The following is a 15,275-nucleotide window of genomic DNA, read 5'->3' as shown; positions in this document are numbered from 1 at the left end:
CGCTGGCAGCGTGGAGGGAGAACGTACAGTATCTCCTCGGGTGGAGCCTTGATTTCAAGAGCTCAGGTCGTCTCCATTCTGGGACGTCGTCTACCCTGTCGCAACGATCGGGGACACGCTACTGAGGTGTTACTGAGTAATGGAATGCACCAGCAAATTTTACACCATTCTGAGGGGTTTCCCTACTCAATAACCCACCCCACCCCACCCCACCCCTGAAAAGACATTTTAGTTTGAAGCATGCCATTTTAGGGTCACTTTGGACTTTTTCTTTCGAAACCAACTCCTCAAAGAGGTTTTGTCCACTTGTTGCCAAGTTTGAACCGCCGTGTAAAAGATGTAATAACGCCACTCCGAATTCCTTCAAACTCTGTATACTCGCATTGATTTTCCGTCGGGCTCGCCTCACAAATTTCTAATTCACTGTTGCACTCGGTCCTGCCTGACAGATTCTTACCATTGTGCTGTCTTCAATCCGCTATTTAGTTAGTCTGGACTGCACACCCGAACTACTACCGCAGACCAGCTCTTCTACAGATTATCAAAATTCAACTCAAATATGACATATCACATAAAACATTAGCTTCCGTTGTATACTAAGAAAGATTCTCATAGGCTCTGAATAACCTGAACTCCTTTTTTCCTATACAAGTGTTGAGCACAATAACGCCACCCGCGGGATTTGTCAGCCTGCAGTAGATCTGGGTGGATGTAGCTCAACTTCCCATAGCTGACGTCATGTTGTACTTCTTTCTACAGTAAGCTAGACACAATCAACAACATGTACTAATTGTCGTCCAAATAATATCAACTCAGTTCTACTCATTCCGTGTCGCCACACTTGAATGACTCTCGGAGCTGCTTTTGTGGTTAGCAACAGAGTGCAAATGGGCTCGGCAGTTAACTATTTGTGTGAACAATAGCGACTATTTATAAAGTGAGGGATTTACAGTTGTTACCTGGTAAAAAAAAAATAGGGAAGAATATGTTTTATGTGCCACCACTAACCAAAACACAGTATTCTGGTTAATGCGTTGGTGGAATTAAACGGAATAATTCATCAATATCCAGCAATCTCAGGGCGCACCTCACAAATTTCATTTTGGGCCATTTCTGCTCACTGCTGGTGACCGAATTAAAGTCACAACTACCCCCACTAACGTTGTGTACGTCATGTGACCAAACCCGGAAAACTGTGTGTGCTTTTAGGTTTGGTCACGTAACGTACCAAACCATCGCTGGGAAATTGATGTCCCTTAATGACCCTCACCATGCTGTGCCTAGGTGAATATTTAACATGGAAAAATAGGTCCGCCATGGAAAAAACGTGCAGTCCCATGTCAGGTTTTGACGAGAGAGTCGAACAAATGTTACACGTGGACATTTTTTATTCTCGTGTGCAAGGCCACCACAGTGTCAACAGCAGGTCCTCGCCCCTGACTACCAAGCAGTAAGCAAAGTAAAGCATTTAAACACTCTCTCGCTGGACATTTTGTACACTTCTTGTTTGTTTATTTCTACACAAACTCTCAAAGCATTACTCTTGAGCAGAAGGTCACATTGACTTGTGTATTATTATTAAATTTGTGGCCTGAATTGTCACTATTCCTTATACTTTCATGATTTGTTGGTAGCACTGGTGCCTTAGTCTTGACTTGTAAATATTTTATTTCCACATTAGCTTCATAGAAACTAGAAATTCTGTCACGGTTTTTCAAAGCTGCTGTAGCAGAGCTATGGAACCAGATGGCTTGAACATCTTAGATCATAACTACATAATTTGACATTTCTTTGATCCACAAATCACTTTATAGATATGAGAGAATCTGTCTTTGATTGTTCTGAACTGCTTTTTCAATGCCAGGGTTGAGAACATAAATGGTGCCCAGAGGAGTTGTGCCATCGCATGAATGTAAGGTGAAGATGACATCATGTTGGGTTTCTTTAGACAGAGGACACACAAGTTAGGACTGAATCAACAGTGCCAAGTAGTCCCCTTCATTTTGCCCATATTGCATCACAACAAAATGAACAAACAGCAATTCCACACAACCAAAAGAATTCTTAACAATAATGCTCAAACTTCCATCCATCCATTTTCTACCGGTTATCTGAGGTCGGGCCACGGGGGCAGTAGCTTTAGCAGGGACGCCCAGACTTCCCTCTCCCCAGCCACTTCCTCCAGCTCTTCCGGGGGGGATCCCAAGGCGTTCCCAGGCCAGCCGAAAGACGTAGTCTCTCCAGCGTGTCCTGGGTCGCCCCCGGGGTCTCCTCCCGGTGGGACATGCCTGGAAAACCGCACCAGGGAGGCGTCCGGGAGGCATCCGAATCAGATGCCCCAGCCACCTCATCTGGCTCCTCTCGATGTGGAGGAGCAGCGACTCTACTCTGAGATCCATCCGGATGACCAAGCTGCTCACCCTATCTCTAAAGGAGAGCCCGGACACCCTGCGGAGGAAACTCATTTCGGCCGCTTGTATCCGCGATCTTGTTGTTTCGGTCACGACCCACAGCTCGTGACCATAGGTGAGGGTAGGAACGTAGATCGACCGTGGATGGTGCTGAGACAACAAGGGGGGACGGGATGGGCAAAAGTGACTGGTTGTAATTGCCTTGGATGCCCAGAAAGATTTTGAAAGTGTGCAAGTGCACCTGCAAGTAAAATGGGGTGCACACAACTAAACCTGACAGTACATAATAGGGTGTATCCAAACTTAGAGGCTGTCCATAGTGGGACAGGAAGCATATGTATTTCCTGGCAACACACACTCACGATATACAACTCTTCTCAAACTAAGCCATGTGTTTAATTTAACCACAATACCCACCACGTAGAATGGGCCACAAATACTAATATGTGTATCAACCAAACTCAATGCAGCTCTGCTTACCTTGGGTTGTGGGTACTCTCTGCATGATCGTCCGTATGAATGAATTAGTGTTTCACATGGTGCAGTTGCTTGAATGTGGCTCTGGATCTTGATTCAGTCTAGCTGCCAAGTCATGGGCAGGGGAACTCGGTGTGGGGACGGTTATTATGTAAATGACAACCACTGTTACATAACAGTGAGGCGGAAGTACAGAAAGGCTCGCTCACAGACATTTTGGGAGTAAGGAGATCACAAAAGATTGACTTGCTTGTGTAATTACACACTTGATGAGTGGGCAGTCTCTCCAGAGACCCCACTATTTCTATGCAATCCATCAAAAAGGCAATTTTGCATAATATGTCCCCTTTAAAAAAAAAAGTTTGAGAAACACTGCCCTAAAGCCATCTATTATCATCAACTATGATCCATTATCAAAAGGAAGTTTGCTTTGACAGAGTCTACACAAATGAGCAACTCCTATGTAGTGCTTCACTGGGCTTACAATTAGTTAACCATCAAAACAACCAAGGCTGTCACTGTTGGGTTGTGCATTGTTAATTGGTTTGCCATCTTCATTTCTGATCGTTTCATCAGCTATGTGCAGGTTTGCAGCGATATCCCAGCGCTTTACAGCCTTCCCGGAGAATACACGCAACTGATCCTCTTTCTACAAACTCAATCTTCAAAAGGATAAGCATTGCCTGACTCGTTTTTTTTTGTGTTTTTTTTCCTGCAGTTCTCAATTTTCCGAGTGAACAAAAAGCCTGTGGCTGGCTTGCAGCTTTTCTGTGTTAAGAAAGCCTGCTGTCCTGACCTGGGCTGGGGTTATTCTTCCATCTGCTCCACACGGACGACACGAGCTGTAAAAATCGGCAGTTGTATTTATATTTCGGGGGGAAACACCCTCACATCCAGGTTACTTCCTACTGCACTTCACTGCGTGAGCTTTGGGGAATTCCCTTTACTGCTTAATTCATTTCTTTATTTTTTTTGTTTCACTTTCTCCTCTGTCCCTGTCTGGATCCTTTCCTCGCACTGTTGAGTCATTTCACTGCCCAATGATGACCTGACCGGGGTAAACAAGACTGAGACTCAGCCAGCCTGCAGAAAGTGCCACTTCTAATCTGATGCCCGGGCCAGACGAGCGTGCACTGAGGCTGCCGCACTGGCCCGCTTAACAGTGTGCAAAGGCAGATGGAGGGAAAAAAATGGACATGATGTGATTTCTTATCTTACAACGCTATAAAAACTCAAAAGGATAAGAGAGCGTTCCATCAAAATAGTTTTCTCCCCGCTTACAGTGCAGCTTGTGCTCTGCATGGGTGAATTCACTCTGGAGGTTTTTTTTCCAGGGCAACATAATTACCATAGAACAGTCTGCACAAACAGTGAACATGTAAGCCACACACAACCCGTGTTCTTAGAATAGTGGGCTATTCTTTAGTAGAAGATTCTTCGTCAGTCATGCTGGCATCAGTCCACCCGATGCACTGGGGGCCGTTTATCCAGCAACCTCAAAACTGCCACAGACTTCATTTGTGGTCGATAGCACTACTTTAAGGAGGACACTGTTACACCAACAGAACAGCAATTACAAAACAAGTAAGGAGAATTAGAGAGCGGGACAGCAAGTGAGCACTGCATCAACCACTCTTATAATGTCACCTACTGTATTGGAAATACTGGAAACTCCCTGACAGATTTGGAATTCGGCCTAAATCCTCACGAGAATTATCCCCAATCCAAATTCTGTCAATTGTGAGGAAATGATAACTGATTCACTGTCTTGTAGCAATGGCGTCTCAACTAGTTTGTAGCCTTAAGAAGAACATGACGTCAACTATGGGAAGATGAGCTACAGTAGGGATGCAATTGCAGACACATCACCTTGAGGTAGCATTATTCCGCTCAATACAGTGGTGCCTTCAGATACGAGTGACCCAACTTAGGAGTTTTTTGAAATACAATACGTCACTCTGGCAAAAATGTTTTTGCTTTGACTTGCGAGGAAAAAAATTGATTTAAGCGCTGTAAGGGCAGTGAACTCTTGTCACTTTGTGAAGAATTCTTCAAAAAAAGAGGCTTCAAGCTGTTTGTCACTCCCAGTTGAAGTTTACTGTCAAACTAAACATACAATAAAGAGAATTCCATCCATCCATTTTCTGTACCACTTATCCTCGCTAGGGCCGCGGGCGTGCGGGACCCCATCCCAGCTATCTTCAGGCGAGAGGCGGCGTAGACCCTGAACCGGTCGCCAGCCAATCGCAGGGCACATTTAAGCAAACAACCATTCACACCTTCGGGCAATTTAGAGTCTTCAGTTAACCTACCATGCATGTTTTTGGGATGTGGGAGGATACCGGAGGACCCGGAGAAAACCCACGCAGGCACGGGGAGAACATGCAAAATCCACACAGGCGGAGCACAACCGTGCCTTCCACTATATTAACGCTCACACACAATGCAAAACGCCATGGACTTTCAGCAACGGCTATTTGAACACAAACGCTGCATTAACAGCTGTAAACAGACAGTATAACGACACTCACAGGCTGTGCTTTTGTTCTTTTTCCATCGGTAAACTACCTGATACTGACTCAACAGTGCCTCTCCTGATTAGAGCCAAGTGATGCACTCCCTTTTGCCTCCATTGCTTCCGACGTGAATAATCAACAGCGCATTCCATACAGTCGACAGAGTTCAACACATACCTCCACTATGGAAACTGATTAATTTTCCCCATAGTTGATCACAGAAATCGAGTAAAATCGTCATCATCCCTTGTCGAGTCACGTGAGGCCACCTCTTAGAACTGGAGCAACAGCTAACTAACTAACTAACGCAGACACGGCGGTTAACTTTATTTTTTCACTTTGTGTGTGACATTTAATGTTTAGTGAGATGCAACGTTTAGAATGCCTTCCACATTCATCAATAAACTTAGGCATGTGCTAAAAGAAACAATGTTTTTTTAATGTACAATATATTACGTAGGCTATCCTCTAATTCTTTGGGAAATTATCCCGTGTTATTCACATAAAAGCTCACCTCCATGAGTGTTAGTGCGCTTATATAAAATTCTAACATGCCACAAGATAGCGCCAAAGCCAATAGGAATTGGTTTCAAGGAAGTATGTTGAAATGGTTTGCATGTCGGGGAGGAACTATATAGCCTGGGTTGTTACTGGAGGTTCGGAGGGTCTTTGTTGCATGTACATACACAGTTCATGTGCGTTTTTTCCAAATCAAATCATGTGCAAAGCATTTTTTAGGGTAATGTAAGATTAGTATGAAATGATATTAAAGTGTTTTGGGGATCATACTTTGTGCTGTATTAGCAGTTTAAAGTATTAACATAGACAATTTAAATGTTTTTTTGTGAGGGCGACAATTACATGTGTTTTGCTCTTTACGGCTGGGCTTGACCCCTTTCCCCCGCAAGTAGTGATTACTGTATTACTATTACAGTGGTTCCCTTATTTTAACACTTGTATGGCTGTTAAGAATTTTAGATGTAATTTAAAACATTTCTTGTACACTTAGTGAACGTTTTATGATGATGACAGTTCGCATAAGTGACAACTACAGAGCAGAGATTGTCATCACCGGTGCGCCCAGAGATACAGTGTATTGATTGTTTTCTTTTCTAACTTGGGACAAAAAATACTCAATAGGAAATAAATGACAGGGCAAGGTTTGTTAATGAATCTCAAGCTGACTATCTCACTCAAAGATGAATCAAAGACTTTTGCTTTCCTTTCATGTAGGAAAAATCGTAGACTTACACAGTCTGTCGTCCGGCGGTGACTGAAATGATTGAAACCGCAGCCGCCATTTGACTTGCCTTGTTACAACGACGTAGGTGCAGTACTGCACTGCTGTCTAGTATTTAGGCTGTGTCATACAAGCCTTTACTTTCCACCAATTTGTTAGTGTGGGGAAAAATTGCCTTTTTTTTGCCATCAGACTCAGTAAATTGACTGCAAAATCTATGACATTTTACTATAATTCCATGGGCAGTTTGGAATGACTGTCCGTTCAACTAAATGCTGCAGCCAGTAGTAGTGGCCAGTCAACACACCGAGTGGGGGTGAGCCTGCGTCACATCAAGACTATTTGTATTATTATTATTTTAGGACTCCTCAAAAGAGGCATTCAAAAGTTTGATCAATATTTCAACAGATATAAATTGAGTTAAAAGGCATCAAATTTTCAAATCCCCAAAATGCTACAAGGGAAAATAAAATGGTTCAAACTGTGTATGTGTGTGTGTGTGTGTGTGTGTGTGTTTGAGGAAAAACATGCAATAAAATGCTCCAACTTAACAAAAGAACAAAACAGTGAAACACACACGTACGCTTCGAGAGCAGCTTATCCTGGACCGGGCACCGCCAGGCACACGATCCACGTGATCCCTTTTAGGCCAATGTTTGCAGAGGCCAACCAGACATTAAAAATGACTCAACACAAGCGCAAAGGTTCATGAAAAATATCCCCAACAAGTTATAGGCAACATCTTCTCACCTTCAACATGCCGCTGACCATCCAATATGTATATTCATTTTTATTGGATATGTACGAATCTACATTAGATAACAACTTCATTTCCCCCTGCGAATAGAAGCTTATTTCCACCAAATACAAATAGTCGTTCATACTGCACAAGCATCAGTGAAAGAGGAATCACAGATATAAGAATAAATGGAATAAAGTGCACACACAACAGATTACTTTCCACGAATGTGACTAATTGTGGCCAAGGACAAACCATGTCGTTAGTGGACAGGGACCACACAATCATGTAACTCAGAGGAATGTCAACAATTAAAATAGGAACGAGAACAGCCCACCCCTCATTCAAAAAAAAAACTGTAGACAGGATTTGGCATAAAAGCCAACACGTACAAAAAATATCTTAGGAAAATGAAGGTCATTCATCAAATGCACAAAGACCTCAGACAGAACTATAAATTTATCATGCTTATGTCAACCAGCTAATTTGCAAGGGCTAATTTGCTAACAGTTTACAAAACACAACTGCACATTTCCAACCACAATGTGACATGACATCCATCCATCCATTTTCTATCAGGCTTATCCTCATTGGCATCGCTGGTAAACTAGAGCCTATCCCAGCTGATATTTGAGTGAGACACGCTGGGTCCACCCTGGACTGGTCGCCAGTCAGTCACATAGGACACACAGAGACAAACAACCACTCACACTCACATTGCTCCCATGGACAATTTCAAGTCTTTAATCCCAACCCTAGCTGGTAATAGAACTGGGGGTCTAGCCAGGACTGGTTGCTAGTTAACTGCGGGGCATGTATAGACAAATTCCACACAGGAAAGCCGGAGCCAAGATTTGAAACCTGAACCTCACAACTGTGAAGCAGATGTGCTAACCACCACCGTGCTGCCAATGTGACTTACTAAAACAAATTAGTTTGATGGATTGGTTAACTTGGTCCATTTCCCCCTTGGTTTGGTTTGTTCAGAGAGTGAAGAAACAAACAAAAAAACTGAACAAACGAATCAAAATGCATCACAACAAATCATGTGAGATCCCTCTCCCCTCTTATTGGTCACAACAGTGTAAAAAGGAAGAAATATTTTTCTTCAAAGTGAAACTGCACTGATGGACACAAATTTAGCACAAATTGGTATTTGTTAAATAAAGGAAATCCGTGGTCGCAGTCGACCGAATTGGCATCCCCCCGACTGTACATGTACAAAATGCATCAACAATGTCATCTGTTGACTACCTGCAGTTACGGCTCCATCCTGCTCCTTCTGGACAGACTTGATTCATTCATTTGTGAGTTGGATTGGATTATAGTTGGATTTTTTTCTCACCACAATTGAACAGATTTTGTACACTATAGGAACATTTCCTCACGCAATTAATTGACAAAAGGAATCTTTGAATGTTTGGTTCTTTTTTTAAATCATATATTTGTTGAAATTACATATACTGATTAGAAAAGGTTGCCCTGAGGTGTTGTACCATCGCAGAGGCCTGCGTGGATATACTGGCGCTCAACTTCCCAAAGCAAATGTGACATGTTGCCCTTCGTTAGTCAGCACACTAGTTGAATCTGCTAGTTTCAACCATGTAGTGCATGTTATAGAATGGGTGAAAGGTGAAATAAAATCAATATTCCTATTACAAATTCATATTCCTACTATTACATTTATTGAAACAAATGATACATGTTCTTTATTACATGGGGAAAATAAAGTAAAGCAAGCCCCAGTGGCGTCAACAAACCAACAACCAGTCAAGTGACCAGCCATCTGGAAAAAAAAGACAAGAATATAAGAAATAAGGCAAGAACAAATCCCCATTAGTGTCATCTCTTTAGAAAAAAAATTCATAATGATACTAAAAATTCAAGAAGTAAATTCAATTGCTTGGTGACCCACCCTTTATTTTGCCTCAATTGCTTCAAGATGCAACGAGTCAACCATCAATTTCACAGGATCAATCGATTCTTAACGATTATGCCAATCTGTAAGGTTGCGTGTCAAACTACGCACCGCTATCCCGACCTGCCGGCATTCACCATTTTAAAACAGGTGTTGTCCTGGCTCTGTTACTATCCCAAGGTGCAATTAGTGAAACGACTTGATCCCCATGATTCCATGCCTGTGGTGTTTGATGCAGAACAGCAACACTGAAAAAAGGCAGATAAATCGGTGTAAAAAGGTGCTACTGACTACCTGGGCAACACTTTGTCCTCAAAGTTCAACGACTGTGTTGCCATGGCCATCAGAATTCCGTGTGAAGAGAGACAGGAGTCTGCTGAGCTTTCCACAACAATGTGAGGAAAAAACTTTGACAATGCCCCCCTCTCTCAGCCCCCCCCTCAGTCAAACACTTTCCTGAACAAACCCTTAGATAACTTCCTGTTCGCCAGAGCCTCCCTGCCTGTGATTGGCTGAGCTCTTTCCATGCAATTCTGGTGTCATTGATTTGAAAAGTACAACAAATGAACTGAAGACCTACTCAAGTGCATGGATATAAAATGCAAGGTCTTAACTGTGTAGTGGATGTAAGCAACCATCTTTTAGGACAGCAGGGTGTTGAAGCCAATGCTGGTGGTTTTATCCACTCAGCAAGTGGTCAGTGCATCCGAACCACAGGGGGGCCGCTGATCACCTAAGTACCTATGCAGCCAAATACCTCCGATTCTATCTCGGACTATCATTTCAAGCCAATTTATTGGTTTCATCTGGCCAATAATCCAAAACTCGCATCAATTTCTTCCTTGGAAGGACTACGACCTACACACATTTAAATCAACATGAGCGGAACAAGTGCAGAACTATCTGAAACCGCGTCCACAGATAGCCAAGAAATGAGGTGGAGGAGTTCAAGGACTTCTGTGTAGCCTCTATAGCTGCCCCTAGGATTCGCCCATCACTCTATCAAGACGACAGATTAGCAGACAGACTGGCGATCAGAACACTGATCTAGCGTAATCGCTGCTCCCGCAGTAAGCAAGCGAACCGGTGTCGGGGATGGCTAAGCAAAGACGTCTTAATCGGCAGGAGGTCAAGGAACAGATTTGCAAAAGTGAGGATGGGACTTCACTGTGAAGAATGACCACATTTAACACTGTAGGTTGAAGTCAAAGCCAATGTTTTGCTTTGATTTCGGCTGTGTGGCTATCAATATTTAATGGGACACAGCCTAATAAGAGAGCGGCAGAATAATTAAACATGAGTTAGGGTAGAAAAGGACTTCTGGAGGCAGCGGAGCGGTGAGGACGGCTCAGAGGAATCTCATTTTGCTGATGCACAGCCACACGCTTTAACCTTTTCAAATGCAAGATGAAGTGCTAAAAAAAAAAATACTATATTTTCTCCAGTGTTTCGGGGGGAAAAAAACAGAATGCCCTTCATTGCGCAACATAAACTGATCCTGGACTCAAACCAATAACATGAAGTTGCCGGTCATCAATGTGTTGCTCATGATGATTGATGATAGCGATGGCCAGAACGGAGAACTGAACTTCTTCTCTGTCTTGTTGGACACAGCAAAACTCAGAACCACCTTGCGGAAAGAGTTACACAACAATATACTTCAATATAAACCTCTTGACACAAAAATGGTTTCTTGCGATCAGTTTTGGACCTGGTGGACTGCAATTTCAGAGCAGAAACGCCTGACATTAAAGGTCCCGTATTTTGGGTATTTAGACCTCCATAGAGTGAGTGACTCTCTAACATGGACTTAGTATAAAAGTGTACATTTCATTAAAAAAGAAAAAACGCATTGGTTTTGTCATACGAGTGTCCATAAAAAAGGCCCCTCTGACAGCGACTTCTGTTTGACCCAGTTTTGTATCCACTTTGTCCATATTTAGCCAAGACCGCCCCCTTTCATCTGATTGGTTGTCTCCATGTAGAAGATATACTTGAGAGTACGCATTTGCTGTGTTGACAGCGCTGGCTCGGAAGTGGAAAAGGAAGGCGGAGATCTTCGCTCGAGAAATTCAAATGACCTGATTTCAGGCCTCTCGGCAGAAAAATGTTCGACAGTAAACTTTAAGAGAGGAAAAACCGCTTGAAGCCTTTTTTTAAGAATGTTTCGGTATGTGCCAAACCGCTGTTCAGGTCACTTATAAGTCAGCCTATGCTGTATGTGTTTTTTTTTATTTGATGTATATAAGAAATTCAATTCTCAAATGTACTATGATGTACCTTTTATCTTCATTGTTGTGACATACTTGTTTTCTCAGACAACTATTTTTATGTGAAAATAGTAATCGTGTGATCAAATGTTTGCAATTTCTAGCTCCAAAACTCTGTTAATATGTAAACCATAAACCAAAACAACATCACTTCAATCCATTTTCCGTTCAATTTAGTGACGTATCAGCAGTACCAGAAAGCCTGTTGAAGTCTAAGTGGATATTGACTGTACTGACTTTTCACAATGTCACTAGTTAAGCATGAAATCAACCCAAAAAAAAAAAAAAAAAAGCAGATTGTCATGCTATTACTGATGAACTTTTGCCATCGTTTCATAAGCAGATGGCTTGTCTCTCAATGCCAGAACTGATGGAACTCATTAAAAAGTTGGCGTCAATAATTTTTGCATTCTTCGATAAACACGTGCAACCATACAGGAAGGAGCTCAGATGAGATTTGACAGTCCTGCTAGATTAGTACACATGAAGCAAGCGTGTATCCAAACGGAGCTGAAAGCAACAAGGTGTTCAGGACAAAAATATGGACATACAGGCTTCATGATCACCAGATTATTGTCCAAATGATGTGCACATTAGTATTTTAGCAATGACTCTCGATTGTCAGTGGAAATAAGGTCGGGTGTGGTGTGCTTATGTCAATCATATCGAGTACACACACTATGAGTGTTTTTCCTAATCATGTGGGGTCTCTCACATTTAGAAAAAAAAAATCAGTTAAGATTTGAAAAATGGGTGTGTGTGTACCCCGCTTTAGTTCGTACTCCTAGTTTGATACTGTAGTGAGGACCAATATGTTTAAAAAAAAATGTTGGAAAACACAAATGGTTAGCCAAATAACAATTCGGCAATACCAAGGTAAAACTAAAGTGTTGACAAGCAGGGCTGTATACAGCGCGCGCACACACACACACACACACACACACACATATGCATGCATGTTGACAAGAGCGTCTCTGTAACAGCAGCTGGCGAGGAACAGCAGCAGAAAGAGCTCGGGACCGCACGGCACATCAAACATTTAAAAGACTGTCGCCGCTTCAGCAGCACCCACCATCACAAAGTGAGACAAACACAGCCAATGATGTTTCCATCAACAGTACATGAAGGCGAGAACGACAGCGGCAAGCCAAGCTACCTCAAAATGAAACCGTTGTGACGCAAGGTTAAATCTCAGTTATTGTTATGAGCAGTATGTAGTTCATCAGTAAGCATTCCAATTGTCACTTTAGCAAGTCCATCCAGTCGCACGGATCACTGAGTCGAGTCAGAGCTAACAATTTAAATAATCAGGTGTGGGTAACCTATGGCTTGTGGGACATACAAAACCCGTAAAAGCATTTAGTCCTGCCTGCCATGCCATGCAATTCTAAAAACAAGTAAAACCTCAGAGGAAATGGTATAGACAATGACTTTTTTTTAAAAAAAAAGCCCCAAAAATATTTAACCCACTAATGCTAAAAAGTATCATAATAAACTTTGTAGTATAAAGACTCTACATAATAATATAGTATAATAACAAACATGTTACAGGTGCATCTGAATAAATTAGAATACCACAGGTTTATTTCAGTAGTTCAATTTAAAAAGTGAAACATACAGATTAAGCAGAAAAATACTTTTCAGAACACCGATGCCTACCTAATTTCTATATAAAAATAATTTTTGATAGTATTCAAATTTCTTGTGATTTTAGGTTTTTATTGGTAAACTAGACAAAAAAAAGATTTCTAAAAAATTAAATCTTGAAATATTTCACTCTGTGTGTAGTAAATCTAGAGAATGAGTTTCACTTTTTTTTTTTGTCTTTTTCAATTGACAGTATAATTTATTGGGCTGTACCTGTATGTTTGATTTGAATATTAATGGGTAGAGTATATTTTGTGTTTGCAATTCTCATTCACTGGATCGATTGATCCCTTATTGTATTCAGCATCTATTGTGGTGGTGGAATTGATGTGATTTCTCAGTTTTATACCATTTTAAGTTCTTTCTTTTAAGGGATGGTTAGTAACACTTTGTGAATTATCCACAAATTGTCCATCAAACAGCATCATTGATTATTTTTCATCACAGTAAGTCGACGCCAGCACTAAGCTTATGCATCGTGCAAAAACGAAGGAAACAAATTGTCAAAATACCAGAAATTAACATGAAATAAATTGTACGTATATCGTCTTTAGATATTTGAGATGATATTCATCCAGTTTCGATCGCGCCTGTCCTCATTAGGCGGGTGGCGGGTGAGCTGGAGCCCATCACAGCTGACTTTTGGCAAGAGAAACGGCCACCCTAGACTTTTCATCGATCAACTGCAAGATACCGTATAGACGAAAAACCATTCCAAACTATGCACGATTGCGGTCCTCAAGTCCAGCTGACTTGGGAAGAGAAGCAGGGTCCACCCTGAACTGATCAGCGGTCAGTCGCAGGGCACATATAGACAAACAACCATTCACACTCACACCAAAGGGCAAATTAGAGTGTTCAGTACCAGCTGAGTTTTGGTGAGAGAAGTGGGGTCCACCCTGGATTGGTCACCAGTCAATTGCAGGGCACGTACTGTACAGACAAACAACCATTTGCACTCACACGCACATGCATGGACAATTTAGTCTTGAATCTCAGCTATAGACAGACAACCGCTTCACACTCAATTCCCCACCTATGGACAATTTAGTCTTCAATCAACCAAATTTGCAAGTTCGTAGGGTGTGGGATGAAACTGGAGTTCAAAGGCTAAAATTAGAGACAGTAACAAGGCCCGAAACAATGAACTTGGGCACATTTTTATAAAGTTCAAAAAGTGCTAAGATGCAGTAGTAGAAGTTGTGTTTGTCCCACAAAGTCGGGATCTCCATCTGCATCGTAACAGCGGTGTAACAGCAACATCTCCACCGGGGGGGGATGTCGAAGCCTGCCCCGCTAATCTCCGAGCAGCCCCCCCTCCCCACCCGGGTTTACCGCAGCCGAGACGCCGACCACGTTCATCCAAGCGCTCGTTGCTCCTGCGGAAGCCTGTCAAAGTCAGCTAACTAGCCAAAACTGCCCCGAAAACAGGACGAATTATGAGAATAGAAAAGAGTCCACCCCCCCTCCTCGAAAAGGAAATCCCTTCTCGGGGACTTGGCCAGCACGTCCGGCTCGTCGTCACTCACCTCTGCCCGGGGACAGGCGCTCCAATGCGGGGAGAGCAGCGCCGAGAGTTCCTCGGTTATCCCGGTGGTTGAAACTTGTCCCGTTATGGTGGAGATTCGCTATGGCGGGCGTGCGTGCGTGCGTGCGTGCGTGCGTGGGTGCGCGTGTTCAAGAAAAGTCAATGTGTGTGTGCGAGTAGTTGTTCTTCTGGAGGGCGGGGCTAAGAGGAGGAGGATGCAGGCGGAGAGTGAGGCGGGGAGGCGTGGGGGCACCGAGGAGGAGCCCCCAGCCCCCCCACCACCAGTTGAGCAGAAAAATGACTACTTCCAGTTAGGGCTGGACATTCGGTGGAAAAACGCACCTATCCGCCGATATTTGTACTCTTTCTAGAACGCCCTAGATGCTGCAAGATGGTGGCAAAGCCCCGGCTAATAGGAAGGTAACAATCGGTGTCAAGGAAGTATGTTGAGGTGATACATCGCATCTGAGAGACTGCGATATTTGTGTATCGGGGAGGAGCTGAGTTTTGCCTGGGCAGAACTATATAA

General features: G+C 42.8%; 1 protein-coding gene across 3 annotated transcripts in view; it reads right to left on the bottom strand.

The window, feature by feature from the left end:
- Positions 1-14,887, bottom strand: part of ppp1r16b (protein phosphatase 1, regulatory subunit 16B) — a 65,502-nt gene extending 50,615 nt beyond the window's left edge. For 2 of the 3 annotated variants that reach the window (XM_061785032.1, XM_061785035.1), the window contains exon 1: positions 14,748-14,887. The gene's annotated coding sequence lies outside the window, so the exon portion shown is untranslated. Of the gene's footprint in view, positions 1-2,891; positions 3,737-14,747 lie in introns of those variants that run through there. The other variant, XM_061785033.1, reaches the window with a different exon arrangement.
- Between the last annotated feature and the right edge of the window lie 388 nt (positions 14,888-15,275).

Source organism: Phyllopteryx taeniolatus, chromosome 9 (genome assembly GCF_024500385.1).
Source record: "Phyllopteryx taeniolatus isolate TA_2022b chromosome 9, UOR_Ptae_1.2, whole genome shotgun sequence".
Classification (NCBI taxonomy): domain Eukaryota; kingdom Metazoa; phylum Chordata; class Actinopteri; order Syngnathiformes; family Syngnathidae; genus Phyllopteryx; species Phyllopteryx taeniolatus.
Note: the sequence above shows the minus strand (reverse complement) of the source record. Positions and strands in the feature narration are given on the sequence as shown.